The sequence below is a fragment of the Papaver somniferum genome, chromosome 3 (assembly GCF_003573695.1).
Source record: "Papaver somniferum cultivar HN1 chromosome 3, ASM357369v1, whole genome shotgun sequence".
NCBI classification, from domain to species: domain Eukaryota; kingdom Viridiplantae; phylum Streptophyta; class Magnoliopsida; order Ranunculales; family Papaveraceae; genus Papaver; species Papaver somniferum.
Window position 1 is genome coordinate 217710475 of NC_039360.1, and position 16351 is coordinate 217726825.

A 16351-nucleotide genomic window follows, 5' to 3' on the forward strand; every position below is an offset into this window, starting at 1 on the left:
TTATATTGCTGAATTGAAAACACCATGATCCCATGAAGTGTGACAGTTGCTGGAGTCAAAGAGTGGGGAAGTGGAAAATCGTGTTGAAACCAGTTGCTCATCGTGCGGAGACTTGGTTAACTTTCCACCCACTACTTTTCTAACTCCTCCAACTGATTGCACGACTTGCTCACATTCTCATCGTGTGTATGAACACACGTGTCATATACCGCCATACCAAAACCCTAGTTAATATCCTCTCATGTGACACGATTGATATCTCATGAATGTGGAGTCTGCAAGACAGACGTGTATTTAGTTAGTCAGTTGCTGACTTTGTGGGACTATGAGTCCTTGTTTTGCTGAGTTGAACATAATCTGCAAATGTTCTGAGACTCATGAATCAAATATGTCTGCTGAGACAGAAAAATATCATTGTCGAATAAATGTTGATAACCTGAGAAAACTGTGTTGCTGAATCGTTGAATATTGATAGTTGAACCAATATTCCTTAGTCTGAGCAAATATTGCTAGTCTGAGCAAATATTGCTAGTCTGAGCAAATATTGCTCATCTAAGAAAATGTTGCTCATCTGATGAATTATTGAATATTGATAGTTGAACCAACATTCTTCAGCGTGAACAAATATTTTCCATTTGAGCGAATGTTGCTCATTTGATGAATTGTTGAATATTAATAATTGAACCAATAATCTTTGGTGTGAGCAGATGTTGCTCATTCGAACAAATGTTGCTCGTCTGAGCAAATGTTGATTTAAGATGCTGGCATCTGAGCCGCGCATAATTATTAAAATGTTGACCACGGGATCAACGTAAAATTGTTAATGTTTGAATCTGCTCAGAATTTGTTTTTTGCAGAACTTTGGATTCGAAACCCTAATTTTGATCAATTGCTGAATTGATGATTAATTGATGATTTATTGAAAACCGTTCATGATATGAAGGAGGGACCGGATACATGGGATGATGAATCGACCGTGTAACTCCTAGATGCTCAAGTGAGAAAAATACTAAAGTGTCCTGAAGACCAGTTGGTGAAAAGATGAATGATGGTTTAATCATTTATTAAAATAGTGCTCGTGTGAGCGTCAAGTAGTCAAACCTGATTATGGAGAGATGAGGGACCTACCAAGGGGGAATGAGACAGAACCTTGGTGATCATGGGACCAGCTGATGGTCGTGTGAGAAAACTCCAAGTTGTTTAGGAAGAGTTTGGACCCAATATGAGCAATTGAGCAAATTAGGTCAAAATTGTTAAAACACGTGGGACCGGCTCTTTGCAAGCCTCAGGGCCAGCCTTGGTCGGTCAAGGAGACATTCCTGTGTCACCATAATATCTGCGTCTCAGTCCTGAGAGTTTCAATATTTTCTGATGCGCGTTTGAGCAACATTTTGAGAAAATATGAAGGATTCAGGGTTTTGCTGAAACTAGGGAATCTTCATGAGATGATGAAAAAATAATTAATAAAATAGGGAATTGCAAGGTGTGGGACCGGCCACGGATAGGGCATGACTGGCCATCTAGCAAGCTCGGTCCCGCAGTACCTTTCCCAATTTTATGTATTTTCCCTGATGTGAGGGAAATATCATGAAACTGGGAAATTTCATGAATTTAAGGAATTTCCATGAGATTATGGAAATAATAATAATAAAATAGGGAGTCATGAAGTGTGGGACCGGCCATGGCCAGCCGTCCAAAGAGCCCGACCCAAGGCACTTTTCCCGATTTTATAATATTTTTCATGATTTTAGGGAAATATCATAAAATCAAGATGTTTGTTGAAACCAAGGAATTTGTTGAAATCAGGGAGTTTCCATGAGATGAGGGAAACATAAAAAATAATAATAATAAAACCAGGGGCATGTGGGACCGTCTAATGGATGACCGACCAGCTAGGGCCCAGTCCCACGAGTTTCCCTAATTTTACATGATTTTCATGACTTGAGGGAAATTTCATGAATTAAAAGAATTTTCATGGGATGAGGGAAATAATAATAAAATAATAAGGAGTCATGAGGTGTGGGATCGGCCACAGCTAGGGCATGGTCGGCCATCTAGTGAGCCCGGTCCCACGATATCTTTCCTAATTTATTATTATTTCTTTAATACGAGGAAACACCATGAGACTGGGGAGTTTCTTTGAGACGAAGGAGATTTGCTCAAATGAAGGGATTTTCATGAGATCAGGAAAAATAATAAAAATATGATATAATATAAAATTGGGCGTGGGACTGGCCACGGCACGACCGGCCGGCGGGCCCAGTCCCCAGCTCCTCGATTAATATTTTATTATTTATTAATTTCTTCCTATTTTGCATAGGTTCATCGTTCCTTCGTGTTTTGGAATGCTCTTTTTTGCATTCAGGTGCTCGTTTGTGCATGATTGCTGAGTACACTTGTACCATTTTGGCCGGGGCTTACTCGAGAGCTGCTCAGATGCCCGTACGTTGAATATTTATCACTAACTGATAGATACATTTTTGTGTCTGAATTTTCCTTAGTGTCTCTATTGCTAGTGCTTGATTTTGTACTTATTATGGTGTTTTTATGTTTCTGTAGGTGTTTTTGGAGAAATACACTTGTGTGGAAAAAGTTGCTCAAAAAGTGTTATTTGGACCCCTGGAGGACATTTGCTATACGGACCCCATATTTGGCTAAGGGTCACCCAAGGTTATGCGTAGCCCAAATTCATCCTCAACACCCATCTGCTATTCGCACCCCTACTATGGATAGGGGGAAACCATTTATTCCCCACTATTTGATTTTTTTGGCGGGAAAACAATTGTGAAGCTGGCTGAAATTAGGATTCATCTCCTGGACTGGATTTAAAGATATTCAATCACTGGAATCTATTATGATAGGCCTGTTTCGTCTTAACAGGCTTGGTATGCTCGATGGATTTGATCCAGTTGGGCTGGATAAGCCGGGAGAAGAAAAACAGAGAGTGAGAAGTTTCGGTCTCTGTTAATGACTTTCCAGACAACATCATAACTTCTGCTGGGATTTTTGGAGAGCTTTAGGGAGATTAAAGCGTGTGAATTGGTTGGAGATATCCTTTTTCGATTAAACAGGACTGGTATGCCAGTTGGATTCGTCTAAATTTGGCTACAATCTCGTGTGGAAGCAAACAGAGAACACGAGTTCTTCACGGGTTCTGTGTGTTCATAACATATTCTCTGTGTTTTTGGAGTATGCTGAGTCGCAACAGAGGCATTGTGGAGTTAATAAAAGGGATTATACACATAATTGACAGCTGCAGATGCATGGGGCAGGCAAGAAGGGAAATAAAATATTTTCTTTACTACCTGAAGTATGAAGAGATTATTCGGAGTAATGAGGAGATATTCGAAGGCTTGTGTAGTATATATAGAGTGTTGGAGTATCAGAGAAGGTTACGGAGAATTGGGGAAGTCTTTGGAACATCACAGAGGCGAAACACGATCACCAGAGAAAAACACGAAGAACACGAAGAACATTGACCCACAGAAGCAGTCGTTTTTCCTACAGTATTTGCGACTGCTCAGCGACAGTCTTAGAGCTACAGTAACAGTGACACATCCTTTGTATAGTTCTTTCCAGTTTGTAACACTTATAACTGTTGCAAAATCGGTTATCATTGTTTCTCCCATTTCATCATTTGTACACCACCTTTGAGCAATAAGAAATAAATTTTGAGCGTGTTTTCCTAATGATGAGCTAAACCCAATCCTTGGGGCGACGGAGGAAGCCATTCTCTCAAGAATTATGTGGTAATATTAGTTTAATAAATTTATGCAATATTTTTTTTTATGATTAATTGCATTGATAAAAAATAAATTAAATGATTCTTATTAATCAAATGTGTTTTCTCTTGATGATGCATGCTTAGTTTTTAGACTCTTGATGCGTTATACTTGCGACTAACATTTGATATTTTGGGAATCTGATTTTGGCAATACTTTATAATCGAATCAATTGTTTAAATTTCATGATATAAATTAATTTAGAACCACATAAGTATTGATGAATGGTGAAATCCTAGCTCCAGCCTCTCCATAATTTTCACAACCTATCAACATTTATTTTCTTTTTTCTTTGCTTTAAAATTAAATCTAAAATCTTTCGCTTTCACAAGTCTCAACGAACTTCTTACTACAATAACAACTTGAAATCACATCACTAACCCGTGGAATTCTGATGGGAAGAACCACAAATTGAAGCGAAGAAATATTACGAAAAATCGTAGAATATTGTTGAATATTCACTTAACGATTAGAGATAATCAGTTGATGGCTCTATACTAGCAGGCATGCTGTTTAGGAGCATTAATTATCTAAGAATTGAGAGATATGAGCTTGTTGAAACATCATATTTCTCTAATATAGTCAGGGAAAACCTTGTCGCATCTTGAAGGCGTTATTTCTTTATACTAGCAGGCATGCTGTCTAGGAGCCGTCCAATCTTTCGATTCTATATAGAAACAATTACTGATATTGCTCAGTATTCATGAGATGTGCCGTTTCCTCAGCTGAGAGATTATACATCTACATATAATTTGAGAGACAGCCTTCTCAGTCAGATATTTTATGGCATGAGCTTTCATGCTTCAATGAGAGACATGAGCCTCAATACTTATCTGATTGCCGAATCAGGAGCATGTATAATTATGGTTTTACGATTTTATCCCTTTTCGAAAATCCACCATCTACAAGAGTTATCAATCACCTCACAACAATCTTAATCATATGGTAGAGAAACAAGATGTTGCGGAATCACAAACAATGAGACGAAGATGTTTGTGATTATTCTTTATATCTTTCCTATCGGAGATATCAATATCAATCCAATCAATCTGATTGTACTCGGACGATAGAAGATGCAAGATCAGATCACAAAACTACGATAAAAGTAGTATCGGTCTGGCTTCACAATCCCTATGAAGTCTTTAAGTCATTAACATGGTTTTAGAAGAATAAAACAAAAGCGTTAAAGGATAAACGACTCTAGCACGCAAACTAGTATCACACGTAAGGTGAGCGGATTAGTTTTGCACATTACTAGATGTCTCCTTTATATAGTCTTTCAAATCAAGGTTTGCAATTAAGTTACCTTGGTAACAAAGCAATCAATATCCACCGTTAGATGAAAACCTGATTTAGATTCAAGATAATATTTCTCAACCGTTATATCGAAAACTTAGCTTGTTACACACACTTGACAATGCACGCTTCTAAGTTTGTTAACCATACCCAAACGTATGCACTTGTTGGTTCAACAATAGTTAACCAAAAGGTTAGCCATATGAGCATTTCATATCAACCATGTTCTTCTTCACCATAACTAGTTCAAATGAATTTAAATGAACTAGTTAGAGAGTTGCTCAATTGCAAGGAAATCTTATGTACTACACAAGACACAATGGAAGCAAAGATGATTTGATTCACTTGAATCGGTTCATGAACTTTTATAGCCACGGTTTGCAAACTGTATTCCTTAGTCTTTTTATGTTTAAGTTCAGAAATCATCTTCATATATGTAACCTTCTCAAGTTCGCAGACTAGGTTCGCTGACTTAAGTTACCGGGCAGAGTTTACAAAATCCAGCATAAATTCTCGGGTATGAGAACTTCACCGGTTCGCGGACTTAGCTTCATGCAAGTAGTTTGTCAACTCCAGCAGAAATTCCCAGGTTTAAAACATTCTTAAAGGACGTTATATAGTTGTTACACCATTTCTCGTCAAAGCAATTTTCAAGATGATTGAAACATATCATGACTTTCGTCACTAGGTAAAGATAAACTTGATCGAGGCGAAAATCTTACCAACACATATTTCGAGATATAGATAGGCGAGGTATACTCGGATCGAAATACCAAATGTGTATAATACAAGTCTATATATATAGCATACGACTTCTCGTCTCAAAGAGTAGGAGAGAGAGTAGATAGACTTTTGAGTGATAGATAAGTTCAAGTCTTCACACACCTTTTTGTCGAGAAGTTCCATCGGTTCCTTGAGTAGTTCTTCTACTTGTATGATGAATCTCCATGAAGTCCTTGAGCTCAACTACACTTTCTATCATAGTCCGAGACTTAGATATAATAGACTAGAAATCAAGACTTATAGTTTTGATCACTAACATTGACAAACATGCTTGAGATAGCAACGCATGAGAGTTCGACCGAGCAATGCTCTAACAATATCCTTGTTTTTAGTCGTGACCGTTGATGCGAAAATTGCAAGTAGGAACTACTGCTCTCATCTTTCTTTCAAATAATCTCGACTGCCACAAAATATTTATATCGTTTTTCGATCCGGGCTTCCCAAAATAACAGTGCCAGAACCATCCATCGTATAAGGCCACCGCCTGTAAAAAAAGAGTTGGTTTCTTATGATGTCCCATGTGTGATACGACTTCTTCAGTAGGACAAAACCTCTACTACCAATGGGTACAATCGAGACTACCAAGAATTCCAGGAAAACCACAAGCTTTCCTACTTAGTATCTTCGGTTGTTGTGTGCCTTATGTAACGGTCGTTAAAAACCCAAATGATTGCATCCAAAAACTTTTTAACATACATGTATATTGTTTCCACAGCCATCTGAGTGTCATTGTCTAGGCTATCTGGAGTAGTCCCCTTTGCTAGGTGTTTCATGACAACGAGAATTTTCATATGAGGAGAGTGACCTGGGATGTTACAAGCATCTCTTCGCTGTAGAAAAATAGGATCTCGGACGCAAATTTCTTCCAATATTTTAAGAAAAATGTCTCGGGGAAAACCATGACGTCCCTTAAAACGGTCAGGTATGTATCTGCAACCGCGGTTGAAGTAGTCCTGCATCATCTTAGCAATTGCGTCAAAACGACATCTGTTAATGTGTCTTCTGTTCCTCACCACAGTCAGTTCTGGTTGGTGCAAATCATGCGCCTCATGTACCACTTCTTGATACATGATTGAAAAATTTCGATGAAGATCATCGTGGTAGCGCGGAAGGTATGCAGCCTCTCTTTGTCGTCGCATATATCTTACACGATTGCAAAATTTCGATGACGATCATCGTGGTAGCGTGGAGGGTATGCATACTCTCTTCGTCGTCGCAAATATCTTAAGATAGCTAACTCCATTTTTCACCTAAAATAATATTAACATTTTGAAAAAGCGAGGGTACAACAACCTCACCCAATATTTCGATTAGCAAACTGTATGGACAAACTCTAATATACTTTTAAGAGAATCAAATAGACAATCAGACTTAATCTTAATAAAAAGTATACCAAGGAGTTAATATCTCTATATCTCGATTTGATCTTTACTCAAGCAAATGGAAATCTGCGAGTCTTTATCAAATACTAGAGAGATAAACTTGGATGGTACCAAAGACCAATATCCAAGTGTCAATCAATGTAAATCAACAACCAAATGTTGGATATTCTAATTGATTGATCTTAACACACAACCTGTGATATTTCAATTATATAGCAAAATATAATACAGATTAGAAATAACACAGACACCAGAAGTTTTGTTAACGAGGAAACCGCAAATGAAGAAAAACCTCGGGACCTAGTCCATATCGAACACCACACTGTATTAAGACGCTACAGACACTAGCCTACTACAAACTAACTTCGGTCTGGACTGTAGTTGAACCCTAATCAATCTCACACTGATCCAAGGTACAGTTAGGCTACTTACGTCTCTGATCCCAGCAGGATACTACACACTTGATTCCCTTAGCTGATCTCACCCACAACTAAGAGTTGCTACGACTCAAAGTCGAAGACTTTAATAAACAAATTTGTATCACACAGAAAAGTCTATGATAATAGATAAATCCGTCTCCCACAGATAAACCTATGAGTTTTATTCCGTCTTTTGACAAATCAAGGTGAATAGGAACTAATTGATAACCTAGACTTATATTCCCGAAGAACAGCCTAGTATTATCAATCACCTCAAAATAATCTAAATTGTATGGTTGTGAAACTAGATATTGTGGAATCACAAACGATGAGATGAAGATGCTTGTGATTTCTTTTTATCTTGCCCTATCGGAGATATAATCTCAAGTCAATTATTCAATTGAACTCGTATAATAGAAAATGGCAAGATCAGTCCGCTCAACTACAAGAGAAGTAGTTTCGTCTGGCTTCACAATCCCAATGAATTCTTTCAGTCGTTAACCTACAGAGTCTCGAGAAGAAACCTAAGGTTAAAGGAGAATCGACTCTAGCAAAACCAACTAGTATCACACATGAGGCGTGGGGATTAGTTTTTCCAGTTGCTAGATGTCTCCTTTATATAGTTTCCAAATCAGGGTTTGCAATCCAAGTTACCTTGGTAACAAAGCACTCAATATTCACCGTTATATGAAAAACATGATTCAACCAAGATAATATCTTTCAACCGTTAGATTGAAACTTAGCTTGTCACACACAAATGAAATGTATTAATTTAGGTTTTAATAACCATACCTAAACGTGTACACTTAGTTGGTTCACAAATAGTTAACCAGAGGTTAGCCATATGAGCACTTTCATATTAACCGTGTTCATCTTTCTCATAACTAGTTCAAATGACTCATAAGAACTAGTTGAAGAGTTGTTCAATTGCTTAGGTCTTTATTCATAGACACAATTGAAGCAAAATTGGTTTGATCCACTTGAATCAATTCATGAACAATACAGCCACGGTTTCCAAAGATTGCATTCCTTATAATTTATTGTTTTAAGCTCATGAACTACCGCTTTGAGAAATAACCAGCTTGGGTACGCGTACGGGTATGCGTACCTTAGCTACCGGATTTGAGTTTACAAACTCAGCAGAAATTTTCGGTTCGAAAACTTCCGTGGATACGCGTACGGGTATGCATACCTAAGGTGACTGGTTTACTAGTTTGCAAACTTACAAACCCAGCAGAAATTTTCGGTATGAAAACTTCCGCAGGTACGCGTACCCAACCTGTCTCCTTCACCAATACCGCATGCACACATATGCACGCACTTGGTTTCCGGCACATGGATTTATACACTAATGTGCAAACACATTATATATGCTTATATCCATAGTTGGTAATCTCAACTCTACATTTCAATCATTGAAACATTCTTCTATAATGTTGTAACAATCGTTATTCACGACTATCGTCATCAAATATATTTTCAAGATTGAAACGTCATCATGACTTTCGTCACGGGTAAAGATGAAAATGGTTAAATCGAAAGCTCACCAACACATATTTCGAGAAAAAGATAGGCGAGTAAACTCGACTCGAAATAGCAAATGTGTATGTATGAAAACTATCATACTTATACGACTATTGTCTCAAGAGTAGAAGATAAAGTAGACTTTTGAGTGATAGATAAGTTCAAGTCTCCACATACCTTTTTGTCGGATGAAGTTCCACTTGTTCCTCGAGTAGTTATTCGTCTTTGTAAGATGACCCCCATGGAGTCTGGAGCTCAACTACACTTAACTATCCTAGACCGAGACTTAGTCATAAGTAAACTAGAAATCAAGACATATAGTTTTGATCACTAATATTTACAAACATGCTTGAGATAGCAACGAATGCGAGTTCGACTGAGCAATGCTCTAACACATTTTAATTTTTATTAGTCACGACACAACAAAAGACTATCCGGTTTCAAACATGTCGATGAATGAATTTATAAAAGACACACACATATGAAATAACAGGAAAACGTAATATATACAAGACGTTAAACTTATAATAAGAGAAACTAATGTATATCAAACAAGAACAAATAACATAAACTTATAATATCCCTTGGCTAATAACCACCATTTTAACAAGTTCTACTCTACAAGCTTCTTTCTCTGATGTGTTTCCTTCGAATGCGATCTGAAGATTATCCCAAGCTTCTTTCGAAGTTTGACAAGTTGATACATGATGTTGTAAATCACGACTAACAGCATGTATAATAACATTCAAACCATCTGAATTCTGCTTAGCAAAAGCCTTTTCTTCGTTTGAAAACTTCACTAAGCGTTTAAACTCATTTTCCGAATTTTCGACCTTTGGGTAATTATAACCATCGACGACTAATAGCCATGTATTAAAGTCTCGTGATTGAATAAAATATCTCATAACATATTTCCACCATAGATAGTTTGTTCCGTTAAATCTTGGCGGTACGTTAATTGAAGTCGATTCATGCGAACTCGAGTTCATTCTTATAGGTTGGATCGCACCAAACACAGATTGTTAGATTTTTTCGTGTTTGCCTGCTCTGATACCAACTGAAAAGACGAGGGTACCCAAATATACCTCTATCTAAAACTTTTCCACCTATAAGTCCTTTCTCCGAAAGTGATTGTCTATGGACAGAGTCGAGACAATACAACAAACCGGTTCACACTTCGTGTGATCATCTATGGATACGAGATCGAGACAATACAACAACGAAGTATGTTTACTTGATAAAAGGTTCGGACTTAACCAAACACAATAGGATTGCTTATCAAGTAAATAGGAATTAACGTTTGTGTAATTTATATTAAATTATAATAACAACAATTATAATTGCGAAAAATAAAAGTAAATGACATGGCATGATTTTGTTAACGAGGAACCCGCAAATGCAGAAAAACCCCGGGACCTTGTCCAGAATTGAATACTCTCAGGATTAAGCCGCTATACAAAATAAAACCAATTTCGTATAGTTGAGACCAAGCAACTAAACCTATAGTTCACCTAGTTCCTTCTGTATTCCCACGCCTCCGACCTATAATAAGTCACATACTTGGAACAATTCATTTGGTTCGTATTCCAAACAGTAAAGGAACAACAAATCTATTTGGTATCAACACTTTTCAACCAAGTGATATGATTTCGACAAAGGCTCTTCTATTTATCTCAATGAACTCCTTCGCCAGGTTCTTAGATCTATCTTATTATCAACTACCGAAGTAATTGTTAAGATTTTGCAATCAATACTTTTAATCACAAAGAATTGTATTGATGCCAATCTACACTAAATAATCAATCTAATCTACCACAAGGATAAACCGATTATAGTTAGATCCCCTTTTACCGAAACAAGTATTTTGCACACCAAAGATCATGAATCGCAAATCAGAAATCTTCAAAGTCTTCTTTGTCTTCAAATCTTCTTAGATCTTCAATAAACACCTGCACACAATCAACTTGAATCTCTTGTGATCAATCACGCTCAAAACGGAGTCTGTTAACAATGGATTGTCACAAGACGTCTTTAGATCTACAAACAGTCTAAAGATCCCCGTCGAAACTTCGATCTAGTTTGAGTGAATCTTATATCAGAAGAGAATATTCTCAAGCATAAACACACTAGGTACAATCAAAGTTCAACCACCGTTAGTCAATCAAATCAATCGAAAACAAAAGATAAACCGCAATTATCTAGTTTCCCACCAACGGTACTAATAGAGATTCTCAATCCCAAAGAAGACTTTAAAATAAGCGGCCGTAAGAGATTTCGCCTAATTAGGTTACTCTCCTCTCCGAATAGGCGGCTTCACCAGTACCAGCACAACTGAGATACTTCTTGCTGTACGAGAATTAGTTTGCTCGAAATGCAAATTTTCATATTTATAGACCATTGAAGTTTGGACATCAATGAATTTCCAAAACCTAAAATATTCTCAAGATATGCAATATATTTCAGATTCGGTTTCCATAATTCCTGGAAATGCTTTGTCTAAAATAATGACCGAAAATCTCTTGGAAAATCTCCCGCTAGTAAATGCACATTACTAATTTTCATTTTGCTAAAATAAAATTAAAAACCTTAAATAAAAGATTCTCAATTTATTTTATTCGATCGGGGATTTTCTTCCTTTAGCTATTAAGGAATAACTTTGAACAATTAAAGATAAGCTTTACTGTACATGTTCAATGTGTATCGACATCCTTACTTTGTAAGTCCTCTTTCATACTTACAATACAAGTTTAGAATTGGTTCATCTGACTTTCAAGAACTATGTGATTGATCAAGAACACTCAATAACAAATCACGGGATTCACGGTTCTGCCAAAACAAATTTCGGTTCTACCTCCATGTGAGTATTGTGCATAGTCACACTAGCTTTCCGAAATTCGATTGACTAGGTACTAGGATCGGTTCCCCACATATATATGGTACATAACTTGTACTTGCTGCACATGTCCATAGGATCGGTTCCCCTTTTCCTAAAAACGTGTTGCACATGTCCATAGGATCGGTTCCCCTTTCTGCTAAAAAATTGTTGCACCTCATACAAGGATCGATTCCCCTTTGTGATAGGTTGCACCTCTTAGTAGGATCGGTTCCTCTTTACCCAGATTTGGTCATACCAATAACACAAAATCGATCATACCATCTCAGATGATTACTTAAGATCGTCTGCACTAATAAAAGTCATACCAATACAAAAGTCAGGCCTTTGTGAATAGTTTTACCAAGAACATAAACAAGTCATGATAGGTTATACTAATCACACATATTGGTAGTTCAAAAGATATGCAATGAATAACAATACCAATAATGCCTGGCTATTTCTCTTTCGATTCACAAAACAAGTTCATGAATTTACTTCCTTAAAAAAAATGTAAAACATTGTTTCCTAGGATGAAATCTTCACCTTATACCCATACATAATCACAATAGCATTCAAACGATTATGTCGATGTCTTATCTACAAAGTTTAATAGTTAAGCAATAAACCTCGTATTGTATTCCTTAATACTATGTCTAACTAGAGTATAATCATTCATGCTTCGCAGTTTTATTTTCAATATGCACGACTTGAAAGATACGTTTAGGGAATGAAACAGTTCAAGTCAAATATCACTAACCTCAAGTAGAAGGATGATGTTGTCGTTGTAGCTCCTTACTTCTTCACTTCTTTAAGTCTTCGTAATACTTGTAATGTCTCATATCCTAATACTTTCAAGCGAACCTATACGAAGTTGACTCTAGTACATTATCAAGCGACTCTTGAATGAGTTTTGGCACTAAAATATGACATCCAAATTTGACATACCAACGCTTGGTGGGTTCAACCGAGCTATGCTCTAACAAGACTTTAAGTTTGAGTCACAACCATAAGTTAATGTGATCAATCATGTCTATATAGTGTTCTTAGAGATTTATTAAGATTTTAATTATCCATAGAAATAATTTTATGTGCATCTGAAATTATTTGACAGGGAAAGTACTTGTACCAGGTATGTGTACTCAACATTGTTCGTGACTATATTTTTCATGTTACATGTACCGGGTATGTGTACCCTTAAGACAAATATAAGTTTTGGAACTTACAGAAGTTTTTCGGTTTGCGTACCGGGTATGGATACCACAACGGTTTCAAAACCAACAGTTCTTTTTTGGTATGCAAACTAGGTATGCGTACCATTCCAGGTTCACCAGTTCACAGACTTTTTGTGGTACGGATACTGGGTATGCGTACCACTAAGTCAATGTCGACATCTAGTTGTTCTGATACGTGTACTAGGTACATGAACTACGGCTAAGGGCCTATAATAGTTTTCCCAGTTTGTGAAAATGGTACGCATATTGTCCTGTATCCAGATTTACAGTAGTTTTATGTTTCTCCCTAAATCAATTCGAAACATTCGCAAATAGCATCAATGACACATATCATTGTTCCAGGCTATTTTCGAATGGTACTCTTGAATCACAATTATGATTACGAACAATAAATTGTTCTTAACCGAAATTCATCAAGTATGAACAAATGTTTATTAAGCTTAGTCATATATATTTCGAGAACTAATTACCAAGATAAACTTGAATCAAAATTCTTGATATGCTTACGATAGTCTAATTAGTTATGCGAAAACGTCTCAATGATTGAAGGATGAATATAAATTGAGAAATAGGTGGTTCAGTCTTTACTTACCTTTTGTTGAACAAGTTCTCCAAAAGCTTCGACTTCAAACGGTAGAACGCAGTGATGTACGATTCTTAACTACATACTTCTATCCTAATACGAGACTTAACTAATTGTAGACTAGAAATCAAGATATAGTTTTGATAACTAAATTTAACAACAATCTTGAGATAGCAACACTTGTGAGTTCGTCCGAGCAATGATCTAACAATCTCCCTCTTTGTCAATTTTAGTGACAAAACTATTAATACATATGGATTAAAAAATAAAGCTTCAAAAACTCCTTGAATCCATCATGCTCAATTTCTTTGATTTTTTCAACTCCTTGAATTCTTCGTTATTTTAAGTTGCAATGATTCTGCACGTGTTCAGCTCAACATCGTTGTTGTTGAAGTTCCCTAGCGATAACAAATTTGAAAACAAATATTCTCAATCGTTGTTAACTCGTTATACAGAAACATAGTGTTATTATCTTATCCAAAGTTCAATTGTATCACAACTTTGAAGTAATACTACGGTGATATGTTTTTCCCCCTTAATCAATACTTATATCTTTTGTATAATATAGGTGAAACCTATAGATACTGTTTCACTCCCCCTTACCTAATGATCCGTACACCATATGTATGTAGTTCGAAACTACTAATTAATTTTTCCCCATTTTTGTCAATAAAAATTAGCAAAGGTACGAAAATCATGGGATCGTAATGGATTCAACCAAAAGATACTTTAAGATGTAAAGGAATAAGAACATAGTTAATATGTAATTCCTTATATCAACTTTTATACAGATGATATCACATAATATGAAATACTTAGCGCTCATCTAGGAGATTTAAGATACAAGCATCCCCCTGTAAATTCCACAACCACATACCCTACAAAGATATAACGATTAAGCACAAGTTCATTTAAGAACTCTACCCCATTTGATGTCATGCCAAAGAGAACAACATGAGTGACCTTACTTTAATGAAAAAGAAGGATTTTGTCGGACATTAACAAATCACATGGATTTGTATCCCGAACATCGACTTAAATTAATTTCAACGCTAGTTTCGAACAAGGACATAATTTTAATTGGTATGACTCAACATAAGAAAATCTTACGGAGTGTACAGTGCAGTAATAACACAGAAGTGTGATCACGAGTAGATCAATACTGTAAGAATTTCACACAAAGTTTGTTCTATTTTTAGTTTATAAAAACATATTAGATTTAACTTCTGAGCATATATCAGATATCAGTTTAATTTACAAAAATTAACATATATCTCATAAGACTTTTGCAATATATTAAAACAATAATGATTACGTACTGCAAGTTCGTCTTCCAAAAACTCTAGAATTCAAATAAATAAATCTAAAAACATGCAAGATGAAAATCGTTGGAAATAGATTGTGTAATCGCAATATATGTTATACCAAACCCTAGTTATCCTTCTCAAAATCAAGAAAAAAAATTCCCACAAGAAGTTTCCTAGTACATAAAAGAAAACAAATTAAACTAGAATTTACCAGACTCTTCATCGGTATTGAGACCCTTGAATTTGTTATAAAATGTATCCACGAGCTCTTCAGAGAAAATATCCTCATTCAGAAGATCACGAACATGAGATTTCATGAGAACATGGTCAGGAGAAACCTTTTTCAACTCAGTCCTTAACATGTCTAGACCTTTTAGCGTTTCAACAAGTTCTAGTTTTGTTTCCTCAAATTGTTTAAGAAAATCATAAGCAACATTAGCAGAGATCATATCTTCACGCTCAACATCTTGATGATCATATGCAAAAAAACAATTCACACCAGGAAGATCTTCGGATAATTCAACAACTTCTTCATCAACCAGAGTTCTTATCTTTCCTCTTGTTTCACTACCATCGCAATTAAGAGCTTTCTCCATGTTTTCGAAGATTCGTGACATAAAATACATGTTTGATTGCGGAAATTATTGGATGAGAATTTCTCAAACAAAAGTTAAGGTATATAAACGAGTTTGAAAGAGGTATTTTCTGGGTTGACGGTCGGTTCGTGACCTAACTTGAAATTGGGGTTTTCGTACGGTCACAAGAGAAAAATACGGGTACCTTCTCGTGGCACACACACCAACTTACCTAAAGAGTTTTAAACACATTTTTTTAGGGATACTAAACATCTTTTAGAGAGCACAAAGACGTTTTTCAGTACTGTAAACACTCTACCTTCTTCTATGATGCATATTCCCTTTTTGACATTAATACATTCTTAATTAGCCCCATAAACAAAAGTTTAGAGCACAAAAGTAATAGTATTCATGAAAAAGGTTTTATCATTAAGTGCTTGAAAATTTTGGAGCATGGTTCAACAAGAAGTTTTAGCACTCTTTTGATTGAGAACATAGAGAATATGTAAAGGTTGCAATAAAAAAAACCCATAGCTCATCACTTTTAAGTACTATATGAAACAAATAATATACATGTTATACATCAATCCTTA